Consider the following 23,050-nt stretch of genomic DNA (forward strand, 5'->3'; position numbering starts at 1 on the left):
AACAGCAAAATTTGCAAGCTGAATTACTACTGTGTCAATTTCCATTACCTCCTTCCACATGTGACCTTTGTGACATAGAGAAAAAACGTTAATTTTTAAAGGCTGAGTAGATAATTTGACAGGAATAACAGCATATAAAGAAACAGCATCTTTTTGTCAGAATGGCATTTAACTGAGCAGGAGGTTATAGAAGAGTGATTAACTGCTTAGTTGTTTTGAAAGGACAAGAACTGGAAAGCGTGACCTTTCATTGGCACTTTGCTGCAATGGTACATTAATTACAGCTGAGTTTCAGTGGGTCTCCTATGGGAACACATGACATTCACATTAACACCAGACAAGTTTACTGTAATCATAGCTTTTATAATAAATGCCTAATGTTAATTAAAGTACCATTTGGCTCTTGGTCTGATATGTCCAGAAATCTTAACAATATTTTTCTCTGCTAAGTTTTTGTTGCATTTAAAAATTAATATTTCTCACAGTCCAAGGAGCTGGCAGCATATAATTGAGGATGCATACTGAAAAAGACAAACTGGAGAACTTAGGTAGACTGGAAGAGCTTTCTTTTAGATGACAGTTATTTTTTGAAAAAAAGTTTTCACAACAGTAGACACCAGCCTTTGCAAAGTTCAATGCTTTAGTCCAGCAAACTTAAGGAATGTGTCTAGGACTCTTGGATAAAAAAGATTCTGATGGAGATCACACTACATCAATTCATCCTAAACGTAATGGTGCTGCAGAGTAAGATGGGACAGTGTGAGGTGCAAAGAGATGATGTGATACAGGAGGTGTTTCCATTCATACAGTTCACTCATCTGATTTTGGCTGGTTTTATCCTCCAAATTTTACCCTGCTCTTTCTGCTCTAAATCAACTGTATCATACTCACCAGACTGCCAGAATGAAGAAGCTGGTCTATCAGGGAGCTGGGAGAGCAAGGCATCTGCGCACAACCAGACCCTCCTTTAGGATAATGTTTTCAAAAAGAAGAAAATATGTCTGGGGAAAAATGGTCATGAATATAGGGATATTTTTAAGCTTGTGAGGGATCCTGAGCGAGGACACTCCTGAGACTATCATGCAATTGTCCAGGGTCCTGTCCTGCTCATTCCTACTTGTTCTCTGCTGACACGAGACCTATTGTTTTTTTCCTAACGTAGCATAAAAGCAAACTCTCCCTATAAAGAAAACCCATCTGGATAGAAAATGAGATTTTGGGTTGTACTGATAAAGCACAAAGGACCCATGACTCACTCCTCAATGTGGTATCAATGCTTTGGTCTGGCTGCTCCCAAATGTCACCCACAGTGGAGCAGGAAGCCTTCAGAAGAGCTAAGACCAGCAAAGACTGCAGCACCAAGTCAGCAGCTCTCTTCATGGCATTCAGTCAGGGGCTTGCTTCACAAGCAGATGTTCAGCAGGATAACTTTGGACAAGCTGCTCTAGAGAGTTAGCTAAAAGCAAGACACAGTCATGAGAGTAATCAGGATATGTTCTGAACTCCTGAACCAATTATAAACTGGGAGTTTACATTTCCTAAATATTACAAATCTCTTCAGATAACATGCGTTCCACCCATACCTTTTACCTTGAAAAGCTCTCAGATGCTTTACTTATGGCACGACATGTTTTTTTTCAACCACCACTGCCATGCTGCAAAGCCTTGTCAAAGTGGACACTACCACAGAGAGCAGACCATCCCCACTGAAGTACTGGCAGGGATTTTAATAGCTGCTTTTGAAACCTCCTTTTGGGTCATACACAGTTTTTTCTGTTTGGTAAATACTTGTTTTTCTTTTCCAAGCCATGGTGAGTAATTATGGCCATTTTCTTTTAAACTTGATTCACAAGCCAGGACGAGTAGCCCACCTAAACAGTCTTTAAGTGTTAATGCATTATGAGTCTTGACACACTAATGAAGAAGCATTCAGGCTGAGATACCTCCCTGCCATAACCTGAAGAACTGCAGAGGGTAACACAGCATCTGTGCAAGCATTTAAGCCCTTGCTGAGGCTCCTTTCTGCTGCAGAGCAGCTGTGGCACAAGAGGAGGTTGGCAGATGTTGCGAGGACACAGTAATGAGGCCTTGCAGTGACTAGGCTGTACTGCTTCTGCTGCAGCAGTCAGCCCACATGCATCCAGACAGCTGACTTCTCTCTCTTCTGCAAAATCTTCACAAATTCTGTATTTCTATAAGCACAGAACCAATTCTTAAACTACAGTTTAAGGCTCTAACTTAGAAGTGACAAAACCTGATTTCCACTCCAACTGGGAATTGATTAGTATTTTCCTAAATATGTATGGAAATGGCCCACAAGGGCAGATTATTTCTAATTCTTACCAGAATGAAACTGCCCCTGATCTGTGCCTGTTCCCTGACTTGTCTCCTTTTCTTCTACATAAAGGCCTACAAAAAGCAAAAAGGTATTTTTCAGCTGATATGTCAGTTTAATATCGGGGACCTGCCTTCCTTGTAGTTCCAGAGAAGAGAAATTTAGCTCCATAGGTTTTTGCACAAATCATTTCCGTAACTGAGAGATCTCCAGCAGTCATTGACATGCCAATACATCAGAGCTGTGTTAACACTGACATCAACAATTTGTTCAGTGTAATCAACATAATGCATCAACGTTATACAGTTGGTGTAAAAAATATAACCCATGAGGGTTCAAAGTAATCCCTAGCTACTTCTGCCATTGCTTCCCCCCTCATTGATACTCCCTTGTTCTTTGTCGGATACGTCTCTCATTTTTCTTAATGCTTTCTTCTAAATGTCTGCTGCAAACCCAAGAGCTGCTTCCACTGCAAAAAAAGGCCCTTCCTATTGCTCATGCAAAAGCTTAGGAAACTATGTAAATTTATTATTTGCATTTCTGTATTATGCATGTAGCATAACTGTAACTGTCAGTGCCAATTAGAGTGTCTTTCTGTAGGAGAAAATTTTGAAATGGATCATCAAAAATACTGACTTAAAGTTTATTTCAGCTTCCTAAATATAGGAGTCCAGCTTCTTTTTAGATGGCCCCAACATATACAAAGAATATCTTATCTGCCTTTAAAAGACATAGATATTGATCCACATATAAGGCATTCATAGCCCTATAGTATCAAACTGGAAAAATTCCAGCAGAAGATCAGAAAGGGTAGAAGAGCTGAATCTGGTTAGCCAGAGTCGTCTTAAATTGGGAGAGCAAGCTTGCCCCTAAAAAAGACACAGGTGCAGCAGAACAACACAGCTGGAAAAGTGGTGGCACAGAACTTCCCTCTTCCAAGTCCAGTCAGTGTTTTGGCAATATAAGTGATGAGGATTTTGAGCAGCAGTTATCCCCTGGCATGTACTATTCTGCCTTGATCCATGATTTATTAGAGTCACGTACAAGGAACATATGTACATTTTATCAATTTTCTTTTAGCTCTATATGCTGTGTGTTCCCCAAATAATTAAATCACTACAATTAAGGCATCTATACATATCCAAGGAAGAGAGATAGAGAGGCTGAAAAGGCCTAGAAGATCTCAGCACTGGCTTTGAGGATGACTAGGCCATGAAATCCTTCTCTCAGGGAGGATGAATTGTGAAGTTGGACATTGGTGTATACTTTAGGAGATCCATTACTGGAAGTACTGACTGGATTTAGGCTAAAGATTAATTGGGTTACAAAGAGAAGAGACATCCCCCAGGTACTCAACCAGGACTGCAGTTTTTAATTTATTAGCAAGTTTCACAAAAGTGTAATCTCCTTTCTTTTAACCATGTAGATGCAGCCATTACGATTCGTGCTTTTATCACACTGAGTACCTTGCCTTTGATGAATATGCCTATCCACAGTGTTCTATAATGTTAATGAACTGTATCAACACATAAGATTTTTTTTTGGCTGAGGGAGAAGGGGTGCCAGATTCCTAAACATCAAAGCTCCTAGAACTAAATTTATTTTTTTTTTTTATTTCCAACTTTCAAATGGGAAAGTTAAAAGCCATGAGCAGACTGTTCCTGGCTGGCTGGCAGCCTGAAGCTGTAGTGCTGTCACCTTCCCCATGAAATCACACATGTGTCTGTCATGGTCCATTCAGATCTCTCAGATTTACAGGATATATTCTCTGTGATTTAACCTTTATTTCATGAGTTTATTAAGAAATACAGTAAGCAAATGCAACAAACAGGGGCTCAATCCCCTTTTGGCCAGACTAGTCTATCATGTTAATTCACCATTCATGTCATAGCTTTTCCTAACTTGTAACCTGTAACTCTTAATCTTCTGCACCTATGAGAGAAAGAAAAAAATTGGTTCCCTAGCCGATGGTGAGAGTGCTCACCCTTCCTCCCTCGTGGTGCAGGCATACCCTGTATTACACCAGTAAGCCTCAGAAAGCCTCAGCAGTCCAGCTGCTGTTAGATGCACTTCAAAAGCTTTTTGGATAAGTTGATGTTTTATATCCTGCAGCTTGGATGTTTGGTCTATACCATTTCCATAAATTAGTCGACTCTGAGGAAACTGCCAGACAAAAGACAATGGCTGCAGAGACAGCAGTTTACAGGTGATTGTGGCTGAACAGTGGCCCTTCAGCCCTTCCTGGCCACCTGTATATTACTTGGTGCTCTCACTTTGATCTCATGGCACTGCTCCCAGTATACATCAGGCTTTAGCATGAGCTGGGTTAGCAAAAATCTAAGCAGGAGTTGAGGAGAGTCAGGCACACGTCTAACATGGGATTGCTGTTTATTTATTGCTCAATTTCAGAGAAATATACTTTTTAGCAGTCAGCACATGAATGCGTTATAGCGTGGTCATCATTGAAATGCAGAAGCATTATTATTTCCCAAATGAAATGCACATTGTCCGTGCCGTGCAGTAGATTTCTTTTTAAGACTGACACACTTCTGCCATGGCTAGCAGACATCTAAACAAACTTCAAGTATTTCTGAATGTAATATGACTAGACTGAGCCTCAGACTCTGCAATCACAAACATTTCTTTCTAGTCACGCCACAAGAAAAATCTTTCTCCTGCTATTTAAATATATAATAATGCTATATGATAACGCTATTCTAATGCATTAGGTCACTTTATTGTTTATTACTATTCTATGCAGTGACATCTTGCTTGTCATGATATACAGCAGAAAGTGGTATAGAGAATCCCTGTCTCAATCAGGATCCAGATCTGAATTTCCTACTGACATGATCCAGAGTGAATTTTTAAACTCAGTAATCAAGTTGTAGCTCTGCTAGCTTTAATGTTAGCCAAATTGCCAAAGCATGAGGAGAGTATCCTGCTGATTCAGATTCTGCAAAAAGATACTTCCAAGTCTTTGCTTTCTTCCTCCCTAAATAAAGCCAGTAAATTCCCAGATATAAGAGCTGCTGGAGCAAGGCAAAATTGAGAAATACCTGCTAAATAATACTATGTCTATCAAGCTTGGGTTTTGCATCACTTCTACTGCAGAACTATGATATATATCCTTAAGTGGTCTAAATAGACACAAAAAATTGGCTTTTGCCCATCAATCAGAGAAGCTCCAGCCCTAGGCAATTTTAATATTTCACATAGTCCTGGCACCAGCGAACTGTGAATCCAAATCTTAAAACACTTTTTTTATTAACCACATGTGCAAGAGACAGAGATGAATTCAATTTTTAAGGCTGGCCACATGATAGCGTTCAATTTATTATTTTAGGCACTAAAGACTAAAACCAAATGAATACTGCAGAGAGAGCTGGAGCTCAGGTCTGGCCCAAGGGCCAAATGAGCCAGAGGCTAATGGGGAGAAGAAAAATGAGACTGGCCCTGCTTCAAAACCTTTCCTTCTTGAAAAACCCTAAAGTCACAGATTGGCTCAGTAATTAATACATTATTTGCTTGACTGCTGTCTCTGCAGAAACTGTAAGAGGGAGGAGTCCTGTCCCCGGACAGGAGTCGTGCAAGGCTTCCTATGAGTCACTGGACATAGAAGTGCTTTAAGGGAGAAAAAAGACAGCAAACAGGCTGGCTTGAATTCTGACTCCTCTCTCAGTACTTATGAGTGATTGGCAGGCCTCTTGGCAAAGCCGGTTTTGAGCACTGCTCACCTCTTTGAGGCCGGCCAGGGCTTAAGATATTGTCAGATGATCTGTGCTGACCTGTGAGCAACTACAGGACAATTTCTAAGAAACTTCATGAGATACGAGGTTTTTTTATAATTTTCCCCAAGTAAAAAATCAGTATCTTTCTTTGGACTTGGTTTCAGGCTTATGATTCCAGCAATATAAACTTTTGTGTTACAAATTTAATCTCTACAGAAACTTTTAAAAACTTTAATCCATCAAATTCACCAAACCTTTTCTCCTTCCTCTCTGCCAGTCAGCATACTGGAAATACGGTTCAATTCCCATCAAAACTAATGGGAAAACTTCACAGCTTGCTTGCATGCTATTTAAAAAGAACAATAGTTCTGTAATTTCAGGAGTGGATTCCTAGCATTTCATATTTAAACAACAACCATACCCTGCTAAGAGAAGAACTGTTAGCCCTTCTTGTTGTGAAAGCTACTGCCCATCATAAGTTACTAAAAGCAGCCTTGCAAAGCGGCTAAACCATATCTGCTTAGACTTAAATTTTTCAGGATATTTTGGCCAAGTGAAGAAATACTGCACTGCCTATTTCCTTAAAAGATCTTGCTCCCATACATGAAAGAACCTGAACATTTGGCGAGAGACAAATACTGGAAGCCTTAAACACTAGTTTTGGGGAGCTAGTTCAGTCAAAAAATAAGTGTAGCAATTAGATGCTTGTAAAATAGAAAGGGGTGAAATCCCTTGAACATATGGAAGTGTCATTACACAGACAGGCCTTTTGCAGGCGAATTTAGTTTCCCTCAGATAGCAGCATTAGCCACAAAAATCTTGAGAAAATACCATGCTGAAGACAAAAATGCAGTTACATACTGCTGCACTTCAGAAACCACCAAGGGCACTTACAAGAAGGGGAAAACTGTCTTCTCTCTGTGTGACAAGATCTTTTTAAAAAGAAAAATAAATTAATTGAAAAATCTTGTGCACTGTGCTTTAAAAACTGAGTTTGCCCAAGTTCATCACCTAACTGGATAATATCACTGTATGTTACAACCTGAGATCGAATCTTGCAGAATCCTGTTTACTCGGGGCCCAGGACTAATGAATTCTCACTGCCTCCATGTGCGCATGCCTTGCTAATCGTCCTCTCCACAGGCAGAGGAAAGCTGTCCTTTCCTGGATAAATGCAGCAAATCCCCTGGCATATGTTTTTTACCACTATTTTAACAGAGTTTCTTTAAAGTGACAGAAGCAACTAGAAGCTTCTTTCATGTTGGTGTTTTAGTTTCACCTTCCACCATCTACTAGGGTCTGATGAAATATGCTGAGAAGCACAAACTGAATCTTTGAACCTACAGTGATGAACTGTTTCAAAGCTCTCTCAAAGCACACATCTGGGATACAAGATTAAGATCTTCTTTTGTAGTTCATTCCTACTTCCATACATCAATTCTTCCTAATCATGCAGTGTGTACATGCAGTATAACTTGCCAAGTCCTGTTAAAGCAGCTATCAGTATCATGGAGTCTCCTAAAGGCAATGACACACTATTGCGCAGAAGATAGAGTGAAAAATGCATGTAGTACATTGCAGGTACACTTAGGAATTAAATCAACAAGTGATCAAGCAGTACAAATGTTCACTATTGTCTTTTTAATTTATCACAAGGGGGAAAAAAAGCTTCATTCATTTGCAGGAATATTTGGAAGAATACTCAAACCAAGGCTCTTCATTGACAGAGTACAGACGCAGCAGGCACACTCCTACATGTATTCAGGCATGAACAGTCCGACTCTAAAAATAGACCTGCATAAATCGTTCCTGCCACTTGACAAAAATTTATTCCTGTCCTGGAAACTGATGCAAGAATCCAAATAATTTTCTTCCAGTGAGAAGGAAAAAAGTGTGAGTTTTCGTTGTCACCACGCAAAACAAAATTAGATGCAAAGCACTGGCTTGTATCAAAATAGTTGGCTAACTTCAGCAAAGAGGCTGATGGAGGATTCAGTAGGAAATGAGCAATATAAACAGTAAGGACATTTCAGATTGTAATTTTTTTAAAGCAGATCTAAAGTCTTCAATGCATCAGTGTTTGCTATATTCCTGTCTGACTAGAAAAGCACATTAACTTTTTTTGTGAAAATTAGAAGTGTTTTCTAAATAAAATAGTGAAGTAAAAATTGTTCTTCTGAGCAGCTGAAGAGAGGCATAACCTGAAAACAAGTCTTTCTGGCAGTACTGAGAATTTTGTATAGCCTCAAGTACACATACGTGACGAATCTCAAAATAGCGATAGCTGCTTCCCAGATTCAAGGAAAGAAGGAGATAAACAGCTTCAAGACTGAAATGCTGGTGGTGACGAACTTGGAGATGAACAAGAATCATAGAATCATAGAATCAACTAGGTTGAAAAAGATCTTTCAGATCATCAAGTCCAACCATTACCCCAGGACTACCAGGTTCATCACTAAACCATGTCACTGAGGGTCTCATCTGCACAGTTTTTGAAACTTCCAGGGGCAGTGATTCCACCACTTCCCTGGGAAGCCTATTCCAATACCTGATCACCCTCACAGTGAAGAAATGTTTCCTAACATGTAAGTCTAAACCTCCTCTGGTGCGGCTTGAGGATTTTACCTCTTTTCTTACCATTTGTTACATGTGAGAAGGGGCCTACCTGCACCTCACTACAACCTCCTTTCAGGTAGTTGTAGAGAGAGATAAGGCCCCCCCTGAGCCTTCTCTTCTCCACACTAAACAGCCTCAGTTCCCTCAGACGTTCCTCGTCAGACTTTTCCTCCAGACCCTTCAGCAGCTTCATTGCCCTTTTCTGGACCTGCTCCAGCACCTTGATGTCTTGTAGTGAGTGGCCCAAAACTGAACACAGTATTTGAGGTGCAGCCTCACCAGTGCCAGTACAGGGGGACGATCACTGCCCTGGCCCTGCTGGCTGCGCTGTTTCTGGTACAGGCCAGGGTGCCATTGGCCTTCTTGGCTGCCTGGGCACAAGCTGCTCATATTCAGCTATCAGTCAGCACCCCCAGGTCCTTTTCCTCCAAGCAGCTTTCCAGCCACTCTTCCCTAAGCCTGGAGCATCGCATGGGGTTGTTGTGGCCCAAGTGCAGGACCCGGCACTTTGCCTTGTTGAATCTCATACCACTGGCCACAGCCCATCGATGCAGCCTGTCCAGATCCCTCTGCAGAGCCTCCCGATCCTTCAGCCGATCAACACTCCCACCCAACTTGGTGTCGTCCACAAATTTACTGAGGGTGCACTCGATCCCCTTGTCCAGATCATCAATGAAGATATTAAACAACACTGGCCCTATCACCAAGCCCTGAGGGACACCTCTAGCGGCCAGTCGCCAACTGGATGTGATACCATTTACCACCACTCTTTGAGCTTGGCCACACAGCCAGTTTCCAGCCCCATGAAGAATCCACCCATCCAGGCCATGAGCAGCCAGTTTCTCCAGGAGAATACTGTGGGAGACAGTGTCAAATGCTTTACTTAAGTCCAAATATACGATGTCCACAGCCTTTCCCTCATCAGCCAGGCAGGTCACCTTATCGTAGAAGGAGATCAGGTTGTTCAAGCAGGACCTACCCTTCATGAACCCATGCTGGCTCGGCCTGACCCCTCTGTTTTCCCGCACGTGCTGTGTTATCTCACTTAGGATCATCTGCTCCATGACCTTCCCTGGCACTGAGGTCAGGCTGACAGGCCTGTAGTTTCTAGGGTCCTTCTCCCTGCCCTTTTTGTAGAGAGGCATCACATTGGCCACCCTCCGATCCTCTGGGACCTGCCCAGTAGACCAGGACTGCTGATAGATGATGGAGAGTGGCTTTGCAAGCTCCTCTACCAGCTCCTTCAGCACTCTAGTTTCTACAGGCCTTCAGTGCAATAACCAAGGCATTCTGAGGCTGTATATCCCTGTAATAAAATATTGCCATTTCTGGCTACAGGCCATAAGCTTTATATTTAATTTGCAAGTCCTCAGGACTGAGTTTTTTCAGTCTTCTTTTGTCTGAATTTTTGTTGACCTGCCTACAGATTTGTTTCACCTGGTTTAGTGGTGACAGCAATTTTTTGCTGGTTTATTTTACTGTCGTACTGTCCTCTTACAGTACAACCATATCATTATGTAAGTAGCCATAACAAGCCCCTATTTTCCATACAGTGAGGTATTTACGACTCTAATATAAAGATGTAGGTTATAAAAATAGACATGGTACAATAGGAGAGGGCTTCAGAAGTGGAGACACATGATGTATCTATAGATACGTAGCAAATAAAAGACAGGCTAGGGACAATGTAGGCCCTCTCCAAAAGCTATCAGGAGAACTGGCTACCATGGATTTGGAGAAGGCTGAGGTTCTTAATGACTTCTTTGCCTCAGTCTTCACCAGCAAATGCTCTGACCACACAACCCAAGTCTTGGAAAGCAAATGCAGGGACTGTGAGAACGAAGACCTTAGGCCCACTGTAGGAGAGGATCAGGTTCGAGACCATCTTAAGAACCTGAACGTGCACAAGTCCATGGGACCTGATGAAATCCATCCACGGGTCCTGAAGGAGCTGGCGAATGAAGTTGCTAAGCCACTGTCCATCATATTCGAAAAATCCTGGCAGTCAGGTGAAGTTCCTGATGACTGGAAGAAGGGTAATATAACCCCCATTTTCAAGAAGGAGAAGGTGGAAGACCCGGGGAACTACAGACCAGTCAGTCTCACCTCTGTGCCTGGCAAAATCTTGGAACAGTTTCTCCTGGAAAACATGCTAAGGCACATGAAAAACAACGAGGTGGTTGGTGACAGCCAACATGGCTTCACTAAGGGGAAATCCTGCCTGACCAATTTGGTGGCCTTCTATGATGGAGCCACGGAACTGATGGACAGCGGCAGAGCAGTCGATGTCATCTACCTGGACTTGTGCAAAGCATTCGACACTGTCCCACATGACATCCTTGTCTCTAAATTGGAGAGACATCAATTTGATAGATGGACCACTCGGTGGATAAAAAACTGGCTCGATGGCCACACGCAAAGAGTTGTGGTAAATGGCTCGATGTCCAGTTGGAAACCTGTAACGAGTGGTGTCCCTCAGGGATCGGTGTTGGGACCGGTCCTGTTCAACATCTTTGTCGGTGACATGGATAGTGGGATTGAGTGTGCCCTCAGCAAGTTTGCCGATGACACCAAGCTGTGTGGTTCGGTTGATACGCTGGAGGGAAGGGATGCCATCCAGAGGGACCTTGACACGCTTGTGAGGTGGGCCGATGCCAACCTTATGAAGTTTAACCAAGCCAAGTGCAAGGTCCTACACCTGGGTCGGGGCAACCCCAGGCACTGCTACAGGCTGGGCAGAGAAGAGATTCAGAGCAGCCCTGCAGAAAAGGACTTGGGGGTGTTGGTTGACGAGAAGCTTAACATGAGCCAGCAGTGTGCGCTGGCAGCCCAGAAAGCCAACCGTATCCTGGGCTGCATCAAAAGAAGCGTGACCAGCAGGTCGAAGGAGGTGATCCTGCCCCTCTACTCTGCTCTTGTGAGACCCCACTTGGAGTACTGTGTACAGTTCTGGTGTCCTCAACATAAGAAGGACATGGAGCTGTTGGAGCGAGTCCAGAGGAGGGCCACGAAGATGATAAGAGGGCTGGAGCACCTCCCATATGAAGACAGGCTGAGAAAGTTGTGGCTGTTCAGCCTGGAGAAGAGAAGGCTGCGTGGTGACCTCATAGCAGCCTTCCAGTATCTGAAGGGGGTCTACAAGGATGCTGGGGAGGGACTCTTCCTTAGGGACTGTAGTGGTAGGACAAGGGGTAATGGGTTCAAACTTAAACAGAGGAAGTTTAGATTAGATATAAGGAAGAAGTTCTTTACAGTGAGGGTGGTGAAGCACTGGAATGGGTTGCCCAGGGAGGTTGTGGATGCTCCATCCCTGGCGGTGTTCAAGGCCAGGCTGGACAGAGCCTTGAGCCACATGGTTTAGGGCAAGGTGTCCCTGCCCATGGCAGGGGGGTTGGAACTAGATGATCTTAAGGTCCTTTCCAACCCTTACAATTCTATGATTCTATGATTCTATGATTCTATGTGGTGCAGAGAAGCACAGGCATGAAGTGAGAAGTGATAGGGCAGAGACTTGGCACTCATACCAAGGGCCGGTTAAAAAAATACCTGGAGCCAGAGAAAAATGGGGTCGGGGTAGTAAAGAGAACAATGAGTTCTGTAATGGGCACCATAAAAGGGTAAATTCAGACATAACATGGAGTTGCAGACCAATGAAGAAAGAGCAGAAGTGAAAAGGCATATGAGCAAGCAAAGAAAAATGATCCCAGGTAAAACCTAGAGAAAAAATAATAAAAAAAATCACATAAACATCACATTCCTCCTAGTGAAGGACCCCAGATATTGGTGATTCACCACAGCATTCCACCACCAGGATGAAATTACCAAACTTAGAACCAACTAACTTAGAATTACCAACCAACAGAGAAAAGATGTGTGTAGCAGCAGGAAAAGGGGTACAAAATGAAGAATTGAAGCTTTTTTTTTTTTTTTTCCCCCAACAGTTATGTCTGGACTAACAATGATTAGACTCTCAACTATATTAACAATAAATTCTTGGCTTTATATAAGGTGTACTGCCCCTCTGCCCATACACAAGATTTTAAGTACAACAATAGCATGTCATAAGCATATGCAATAGGAAACTCATGCAAACATGATGACTGACTCTAGTTTTGTATACAGATGTACACAATGCTGAAGGCCTCCTGCCAGAGATAAACCTCTGAAGGCTGTAATAATAAAGTGTGCCACAAAAAAAGAGCCCTGGAAAATCAAGGCATACAGTTCTGCAGGACAACAAAGCAGCATGAGCCCCTTGCTTACTGCCTGTACCAGCTTTTAGGCATTGTTGTCTTTAGTAAGAAGAGACTGTTGTGAGTTTGACAGCAGCCAGTGTTGGAAAGGGTAGCCTCACTCTGCACCGTAGGTCTTCACTTGTCCTTCCTGTCTCTCTGGGACAAAAGAAAGTCTCCAAGACTTTCTCCAAGACACATAAGAGCCCACCCTGCACACCTTCCACCTACACTCCCATTCTCACCATGTTGACAAAGCTATGTACACATTGTTGACAATAGCTTTGCGTTTCTGTCTTTTCAGGACACAGTACTTTTCTGATCTAAAAAAGAATCTACAGCTATTTCTAGGCAACAAAATTGCATTTATATATTTCCTTAATTCCATTCTCCTAGTAATATAACTTGTAAACCTGAAACACAGAGATTAACTTTGGAAAAAATACGTTGTCGTAATAACACTTTTTCCAGACAAATTCATTTAAATATAGGGAAGAATTAGGGAGAACAAAGAACAACCTGTAGATAATTCCTTTAATTCCAAACCAAAACAGCCTAGTCGAGGATTATCCTGTCTGCACAGTCTCAAATTTAGTAGCAGTTAATCCACTGCAGTTGAGTTGCATCAGCTTCCATTTCTATCTTTGATTACATCCTTTTTTTAACAACACACTTATTTGTTAGCCCTAACTCATCACCACAGTCTAATTTGGCCTTGCTATGGACTTTCCATACTCTATTTTCCTATCTGGTATAATCTGTATTTGCTATAGCAGACTATCATTAATTAAAGCCTCTGTGGGAAACAGCTTCTAGGCTATACTTTGTACGAAGCATTTCCCCTTTATTTGAGCTGAACAATGATAACATCTAGAGTGAATATACCCTGCAAATATGCCCTGCTGATAACTTAATGGGCTTATCAAGTAATCATTGTGAACTATACAGACTGTATATAATAGATACAGAAATGAGTAGTAGCTGTATTGTTTTATATGTTCCATTTAGATGGTGCTAGATTGCTGATATTTAAATAGAAGCAGTTTTATTGTACAAAATCCTTAGCAGCTTTCTGTAGCTTTGGAAGCCTAGTAGATTCACACAAAACACACTGCTGCAACAAATGATGGCATGCGTGGTCTCTCCAGGTCCAGGGTTGTTAAATTCACACCACCTTCTTTACAGTATATGCACAAGCAAACACTTCCCATTTTCTCTTTGCTAAGTCAGTTGAAGTGTATAAGCTGCCTACACTCCAGAGCAATTATCCCTTTCATGACACAATCAGGCCAAGAACTTTCTAATTTTATCTTATTGTGGTCTTCCTCCATTTTGTAATGTATTTATTCTCTCTCATATATCCCCTTCCTGGTTTTCCTCAGCATGGGATTCCCAAAATACCAAGTGAGAACCAGAAGCCACAGAGGACAGAGCAAACAAAAATGAACAATTTTGGGACGAACTGTGGAGTACGATAACCAGAACATTAAAATTCTCATCACATACAGTGGAGGCCAAAACAACAGCATTAGCTGAGCAGCATTCAGTGTTTCCTGTTCTACAGGTCCTTGCACATCCTCAAACCCTGGGGGCCTTAACAATTTCTTCACTCTACTCTTCACAAGTTCTAATCCTGAACAGGGGCAATGAAAGAGTTTCGAGGAGACTGTTGTAATCCATCACCCCACTACTACTGTAATCCAACACCCGGTCATGAGATGGTCGAGTTCGAGATCCTCAGAACAGTGAAAAGAGCATGCTGCAAGCTCACTGCCCTGGACTTCAAGAGAGCAGACTTTGGACTCTTCAGGAACCTGCTTAGTAAGGTCCTAGAGGGCAGGGGGGCCCAAGAATGCTGGTTGATATTCAAGGATCACCTGCTACAAGCTCAGGAGTGTTGTGTCCTGACTAGAAGGAAGTGCAGCAGGAGGGCCAGGAAACCTCCATGGATGGATAAGGAGCTGATGAGGAAACTTGGATGGAAAAAAAAAGCTTATAAAAGGTGGAAGCAAGGACAGGTGGCCTTAGAAGAATACAGGGATATTGTCTGGGAAGCCAGAGACCACGTTAGGAAAACTAAGGCCCAGTTAGAATTAAATCTGGCAAGGGACATGAAAAATAACAGGAAAGGCTTCTATAGGTATGTAGCAAACAAAAGACAGACTAGGGACAATGTGGACCCTCTCTGGAAGCGATCAGAAGAACTGACTACCCTGGATTTGGAGAAGGCTGAGGTTCTTAATGACTTCTTTGCCTCAGCCTTCACTGGCAAATGCTCTGAGCACAACGCCCAAGTCTTGGAAGGCAGATGCAGGGACTGTGAGAATGAAGACCTTAGGCCAACTGTAGGAGAGGATCAGGTTCAAGACCATTTTAAGAACCTGAACGTGCACAAGTCCATGGGACCTGATGAAATCTGCGGGTCCTGAAGGAGCTGGCGGATGAAGTTGCGAAGCCGCTCTCCATCATATTTGAAAACTCATGGCAGTCAGGTGAAGTTCCCGATGACTGGAAAAAAGGCAATATAACCCCCATTTTCATGAAGGGTAAAATGGAACTATAGACCAGTCACTCTCACCTCTGTGCCTGGCAAAATCTTGGAGCAGATTGTCCTCGAAAGCATGCTAAGGCACATGAAAAACAATGAAGTGGTTGGTGACAGCCAACATGGCTTCACTAAGAGGAAATCCTGCCTGACCAATTTGGTGGCCTTCTATGATGGAGCCACGGAACTGATGGACAGGGACAGAGTAGTTGACGTCATCTACCTGGACTTGTGCAAAGCATTCAACACTGTCTCGCATGACATCCTTGTCTCTAAATTGGAGAGACATCAATTTGGTGGATGGACCACTCGGTGGATAAAGAACTGGCTCGATGGCTGCACACAAATTGTTGTGGCCATGGGCTCAATATCCAGCTGGAAAACATAACGAGTGGTGTCCCTCAGGAATCGGTGTTGGGACTGATCCTGTTCAACATCTTTGTCGGTGACATGGACAGTGGGATTGAGTGCGCCCTCAGGAAGTTTGCCAACAACACCAATCTGTGTGGTTTGGTTGATACATTGGAGGGAAGGGATGCTATCCAGAGGGACCTGGACATGCTTGAGAGGTGGGCTGATGCCGACTTTATGAAGTTTAACCAAGCCAAGTGCAAGGTCCTACACCTGGGTCAGGGCAATCCTAAGCACAGGTACAGGCTGGGTGGAGAAGTGATTCAGAGCAGCCTGTGGAGAAGGACTTGAGGGTGTTGGTTGACAAGAAACTGAACATGAGCCGGCTTCAGTGTGTGCTCGCAGCCCAGAAAGCCAACCGTATCCTGGGCTGCATCAAAAGAAGCGTGACCAGCAGGTCAAAGAAGGTGATCCTGCCCCTCTACTCTGCTCTCGTGAGACCTCACTTGGAGCACTGTGTGCAGTCCTGGTGTCCTCAACATAAGAAGGACATGGAGCTGTTGGAGCAAGTCCAGAGGAGGGCCACGAGGATGATAAGAGGGCTAGAGCACCTCCCGTATGAAGACAGGCTGAGAAAGTTGTGGCTGTTCAGCCTGGAGAAGAGAAGGCTGCTTGGAGACCTCATAGCAGCCTTCCAGTGTTTGAAGCGGGCCTATAAGGATGCTGGGAAGAGACTCTTCCTTAGGGACTGTAGTGGTAGGACAAGGGGTAATGGGTTCAAACTTAAACAGGGGAAGTTCAGATTAGATATAAGGAAGTTCTTTACTGTGAGTGTGGTGAAGCACTGGAATGGGTTGCCCAAGGAAGTTGTGAATGCTCCATCCCTGGCAGTGTTCAAGGCCAGGTTGGACAGAGCCTTGGGCCACATGGTTTAGTGCGAGGTGCCCCTGCCCATGGCAGGGGGGTTGGAACTAGATAATCTGAAGGTCGTTTCCAACCCTAACTATTCTATGATTCTATGATTCTACTCTTTTTTTGTATACTGAACAAGGCACTGCCAGCAACATGTTCCTGCCTACAAATATTCTTGTCCAATATCTGCATAAGCTGGAAGTTTCATTAACCAACACGATTGGTCTCCTGGGTTTCAACATATTTAGAATATATATAGCACACAATGTGTTTTTTCCCCAGGTGGTCAGTGCCATGCAGGAATGGCATGCATTGGTAGTGCACTTCTGTTGCTTGTTGCTGACATTTACATATTTTGACATTAGCTTGCCAAAATGTTGTGATGCTACCAAAATGTGCATGAAGCCCCAAGTTACCTGTATGTATATATATATATGTATATAAATCAGTATACTGAAGCAGTGTACTGAATATGCATCATTTGTCTTTGCTGTGTTTTCAGGATTTACTATAAAAAACTTTGGTCAAAGTCTGAGCCATATTCAGGCTACAGAATTCAAATTAAAACTGTAAACATGTCTTTTATAAAGTTGACAAAAAATAGCAAGTCAGATACACTCTCTGACAGAGTCTTTACATGTTTAATTATCCTGCTAGAGGTTTGCATCATATTTTAATATTTAAATTGTCAAATTTCAGCTTCTAGCCACAGAATCTTATTATCCATTTGTCTTATAAGTTCCCAAATATCTCTTTTCTGCCCTAACACAAGTCACCCCTCAGCTTCCTCTGATAATATGAATTAACTGAGCTTCTCAGGCCTGTTTTTCAGATGCAGGATTACTTGTGTAGCTTTTCTCTTAACTTTTAAAATGCAGCAATGTGATGTCACCACACGCTTTTCTGGCCAAGGACTTAATTTTCTTAGACCTATAGTAGTTAACTAAAAGCTTACATTGTAATTCTTCTCTTTGGTCATCCTAACCTTGTGTTTGCATCTCTGCTTTCCAGATTAATTCTTCACTTTCAAGTGTATGTCAAGGACAGATGGTGGAAGGACAGGGAAGATCACGAAGTGAAGACACCCTGTTACCAATTCTCCAGGTAACGTAAGGCAGGACCACAAAGTGAAGGAACTTCTTCCTTTTACTAAACCCCAACCAAGGTGTCCAGTATTGTTTTGCATTTGTTTTCATCAAATAATGCTTTTATTTTGTGATTACTTACACAGACAATTCAGATCTCTAACAGTAATCTCATCATCTCTCATTGTATATGTTCTATAAAATCTCTACAATTCACTTCGAGAACTGTATACTCACAGGCTAAGATAGAAATGATAATCAGAAAAAAACTAATCCGTGAGACCCCAGCAGTAACATTCCTACTCATTAACATGATAAGGACCTATGAGTGAGCTCACAAATTAATTTTAACTATATACATACAGGCTTTCATAGTACCAAATTATTGTAACCAATGGCACGCATCTACAGAAAGCTGAATATATCACTAGTTTCTCCCTTTAGCTTTCCCTTAATACTACACACTTTAGGTGAAGTTGGTTTTTGTGAATATGAGAACACATAAAGAAAAATAATGCCTGACTTTATATGGCTGTTCTTTATGCTAGACGAAACACAAGAATTCTGCCAATATAAATATATACCCTCAGAATAAAAAACAGAGAAGTGTCTCTGAGAAGGAAAAGGTGGAAGAGGAGAAAGGGGCAGAGCAAATGCGTCTCACACACACACCTTCAGTGAACTCCAAAGGGAAAGCTGTTAAATTGTGTATAAAAAAAGAGTGCTTGGAAATATAAGTAACAGTACACAGGGAGCAAAGGCCATTCCAGTTTCATACACTAGATAAACTCAAGAAGTATTTGTACATGTAGAAGTTTCATATTCAGAGATAATGAAGGAGGTTAACTTCATTAGCAATTAACATTCATAGTACAATAGCAAGAGCAAAGTGTAGGATGTAAGAAATAACCAGAGGAGGTACTGCGAGCTCTAAACTCATCTTTTCAAGCTAAGCAATTATGGATGTAGATCTTAATTTAGGAAAACTTGAAGAGTATTACTACCAGAGATGATGCATAATAACTTCATCAACTACAAAAAAGAATCAAGAAAAGAGGACCACAGTGATAACATATAGAAAACAGTAGCTTTTACATAATACTGTTTTCTGGCTCAGATTTAATCCCTGTCAGTAACAACTCTTACAGCTTTGGGTTGCAAGGATCCGACAGCCTTTGCAGAAATAACTATCCAGTTTTATGGAATGAACAGAAAGAGGATAGATGGTCAGCCAAAGCCAAGTTTTAAACAGAACTAAAACTTGCTGAATGAATGACAGAACAAGTTAGTTTGTCTGAATCTGTTCACCACTCCGCAATTTAGGTAAATCTATGCTCCGCTGTCAGTGATACTTATGCTTTTTGCCTCAAACGAACAGTGCGTTTATATAGATGTGCTCTCATTAACCTCTTTATTACATACTAGTTTCTGAAGTCTGGAGAGTTCAACCTGTCTGAAAATTTGCTAGCCAAACAGAATTTTAGATGCAGTTCATTTCATCTCAAATCCCATGGCATTTCTTGCACAAGTTTCCAACTTGCCATAGTCCGAACACAGAAATGGTACAGATACTGCTCTAATCATTGAACTGGAACAGATACTCCTAAAAGATATGCATATTTTGACAGCAATAAAATAAACAAACAAAAAAGCAGAAACAAAATTCCAGCATATAGTAGTAGAGGAAGTACATCAGAAGATATACTGGCTAACTAGCAAGGAGGGACAAAAGAGGCAGACTTATAAAGTCTAGAGGCTAAGGCTTTTTTTTGAAGGGAACCAAGACATTGATTTCTTCATCAAGGAACATTAAACACATTTTCCAGTAAAAATGCTCCGTAGTCAAATGGAGAGAAATCCCACAGGAACAGTCTTAAGGGCAGGGATCAGGTCTTGGACATTTTCAGAGAGAGGTTGTCTTCTATTAGCTCAGTAACTAAGAGAGTACTTAGTATGTTACTCAGTTTCTGAGGTAGTCACTAGAAATTTTAGACATTTTTGACACAAACTATTCAATTACAGCCATTTAGTCCAGTCTTGTACCAGACTAATTGAACCTCTGGGAGGTCACCGCTGGCAGGAAGCCAGCCAACACGATTCCAATTCGCAAGAAAGGACTAAGGGAAGACCCAGAAAACTACCGACCTGTTAGTCCAACCTCTGCACCTGAAAAACAGCCTAGATAGATATGTGTTTAAATGTACTGAGGAGATACTGCGTTGACTTCAATGGGATTTGTGTTATGCACTGAAAGATAGGATATTAATGGTCTGCATAACAATAAGAAAATACCAAAATGAAATACTTTATATCACTTCAAATAGCTGAAAAGATGATAAAATACAATGAGGGCCACTGTAGCAGAACACACTGTACCTTTGTCTGGGCCTTGTTCCCATTAAGGATTTAGAAATACTAGAGGGAGTTTAGAGAAGAACAAAAGTGAAATAATAAACTCACGATTCATGACTTAAAAGTAGACACTAAGCTAAACGTACATACCATACACATCAGTAGCCAATATATGTGCACAAAGTATTTAGTACCCATTCTGTTTTTTAAAGGCTGTTTGGTTAAAATGTGAAAAAGCAAATGTCAAAATATTTATGTAAGCACAACTATATACCCATGCTGACTGGGCCTGATGATGATATTATCCTTCAAATACCATTCAGAAGCATCCAGCAGGATCTTCTCCATCATTTTTCCACATACTGAGGTTAGACTATGAAGTCTGTTGTTTCCTGGGTCTTACCCCATGCCTTTCTTATAAATTGGAATAATGGTGTCTGGCTTCCAGTCAGTGGGGACCTCCACAGACTTCACAGACCTTTGGCAGATGATTGAGAGGGGCTTTACCCTAACATTCCCTATCTCCTTCAGTGCTCTGGGTCTTCCATTTTCCCCTTATTGAAAATGGGGGTTACATTGCCCTTTTTCCAGTCATTGGGAACTTCACCTGACTGCCATGATTTTTCAAATATGATGGACAGTGGCTTAGCGACTTCATCCGCCAGCTCCTTCAGGACCCGCGGATGGATTTCATCAAGTCCCATGGACTTGTGCATGTTCAGGTTCTTAAGATGGTCTTGAACCTGATCCTCTCCTACAGTTGGCCTGAGGTCTTCATTCTCACAGTCTCTGCTCCTGCCTTCCAAGACTTGAGCGGCGTAGTCAGAGCACTTGCTGGTGAAGACAGAGGCAAAGAAGTCATTAAGAACCTCAGTCTTCTCCAAATCAAAGGAGGCCAGTGCTCCTGTTTCCTTCCAGAGAGGGCCCGCATTATCCCTAGTCTGTCTCTAGTTTGTGACACACTTATAGAAGCCCTTCCTGTTATCCTTGACATCCCTAGCCAGATTCAACTCTAACTGGGCCTTAGCTTTCCTGACCTGATCCTTAGCTTCCTGGACAATGTTCCTGCATTCTTCCCAGGACACCTGACGCCACTTTCACCTTCTGTAAGCTGCTTTTTTCCTTACAAATTTTCTCAGCATTTCCTCATCCATCCGTGGAGACCTCCTGGGCTTCCTGCCCCATTTCCTGCTTGTCAGGACGCAACACTCCTGAGCTTGGAGCAGGTGATCCTTGAATATCAGCCAACATTCTTGAGCCTTCCTGCCTTCTAGGGCTTTATCCCATGGAACCTTACTAAGCAGGTTCCTGAAGAGTCCAAAGTCTGCTCTCTTGAAGTCCAGGGCAGTTAGCTTGTGACATGCTCTTTTCACTGTTCTGAGGATCTCAAACTCGACCATCTCGTGATCACTGCAGCCAAGGCTGCATCAAGTATGGGTCTCAATATGCCATCAATAGGCCATCTTCATCAAGTATGGGTCCAATGTTTTCCTTGGACCTCCTCTTGCTATTGACAAGAATAATAAAATCTTCTCTTGCTTTCTGGCACAAGAAGAGCCAGTTTTAACTTTAGATGAGCTTTGGTCTTTTCTATCATCTCCCTACACACGTGAACCAGAGCTGTGTAATCTTTCTGGGAAGCCTGACCTTGCTTCTAGATCATCCAATCTCTTTTTCCTCCGGAGTTCCAAGAGGAATTCCATGTTGAGCCAAGCTGGTCTTCTGCCTCGCTTGATTGACTTGAAACACCATGGGATGGGCTGCTCCTGTGCTTTGAAACAGTGGTTCTTCAAGACTGACCAGCACTCGTGGACCCCTAAGCCCTCAAAAGCAGATTGCCAGGGGACACTGCTACAGAGTCTTGGGCAGCCCTGCCCTGGTGCTCCGGACTGGGAGGCTGGGACAGCATGATGGACCCATCACTTGCTGCAGCACTCAAGTGAAATGAAATCATACTGCACGCTGAGAAATCCCTGCTTTGGCTTTCCTGCATTGCGAAGGCAGCGCTGGGAAGTGTTCCCTGTGGTGGGTTGCTCTTTTGTGATGAGACACGCACTGGAAAGCATCAAGATGTTTATTGGATGTGAAAGGGGTGGATGCTGAAGGGCCGCAGCCGCACAGTACCATTGCATAGTTCTGGAGGAGGAGCAGCAGTGCCAGCCGGGCGCCCGCCTGCTCTGCCTGGCCTCTGTGTGCCGTCAGTCCCCACAGGTCCACCTCTGCCAGCCGAGGGGTGGTTGGAGGTCAGCCATCTGCACATGCTGTAACGCCACTGTGGGGACCGTCTGCGGGGCCTCTCCATGTCCATCCTCCTGCTCAGGAAGGTGGGGGAGCTGAGCACGTACTCCTTGTAGTTATCATCTGCTCGCACTGAGTGCGGCAGCCACTCAAAGGGCTGCCTGCAGAGTGGGCAGTCATCTCTCTCCCTGGCCCAAAGCTGGATGCAGGCAAAGCAGAAGCAGTGCAAGCAGGAAGCCATATAGGCTGCCTTCTCGATGTCTCCCAGGCAGATCAGGCACTGGGAGTCTGCTGCTGATTCCGCCAGCCCTGCCTGTGGCAGCTGGCTCATTCCGCTGTCCTTTGGAGCAGAGTCACTGTCAGCCATAGCTTCCTTGGTGTCCAATGCTATGTCCTGCCAAGAGAGATGAGCAAAGCTCTGAAGCTTATCTGCTGGTCAGGCATTCAGGCTTGCTCACAGCCCTCCACAGGATGCATGGATAGCAGAACCAGTGGAGGCACAGCAGCACATAGCTGGCCTCCCCCCAGCTGCCCACACAGATGCAACAGCGGTCCTCCAGCTCCATGGCCACACTCTCCACAGGCCGCGGTGGGCTGGGGGAGCTGGTGACGGCAAGCCACCCCTCCCTCTGGTGCTGCAGAAGCGGGTGTTA

General features: G+C 43.1%; 1 long non-coding RNA gene across 1 annotated transcript; it reads right to left on the bottom strand.

Annotated features, from left to right (window-relative positions):
- Nucleotides 1–244: 244 nt before the first annotated feature.
- On the bottom strand, nucleotides 245–21,291 carry LOC115600561. Its single transcript, XR_003989048.1, has 3 exons — nucleotides 21,121–21,291; nucleotides 17,298–17,301; nucleotides 245–256 (listed from the first exon to the last, which is right to left on the bottom strand). It is a non-coding gene; the product is annotated as an uncharacterized LOC115600561 (long non-coding RNA).
- Nucleotides 21,292–23,050: the final 1,759 nt, after the last annotated feature.

Source organism: Strigops habroptila, chromosome Z (genome assembly GCF_004027225.2).
Source record: "Strigops habroptila isolate Jane chromosome Z, bStrHab1.2.pri, whole genome shotgun sequence".
NCBI lineage: Eukaryota > Metazoa > Chordata > Aves > Psittaciformes > Psittacidae > Strigops > Strigops habroptila.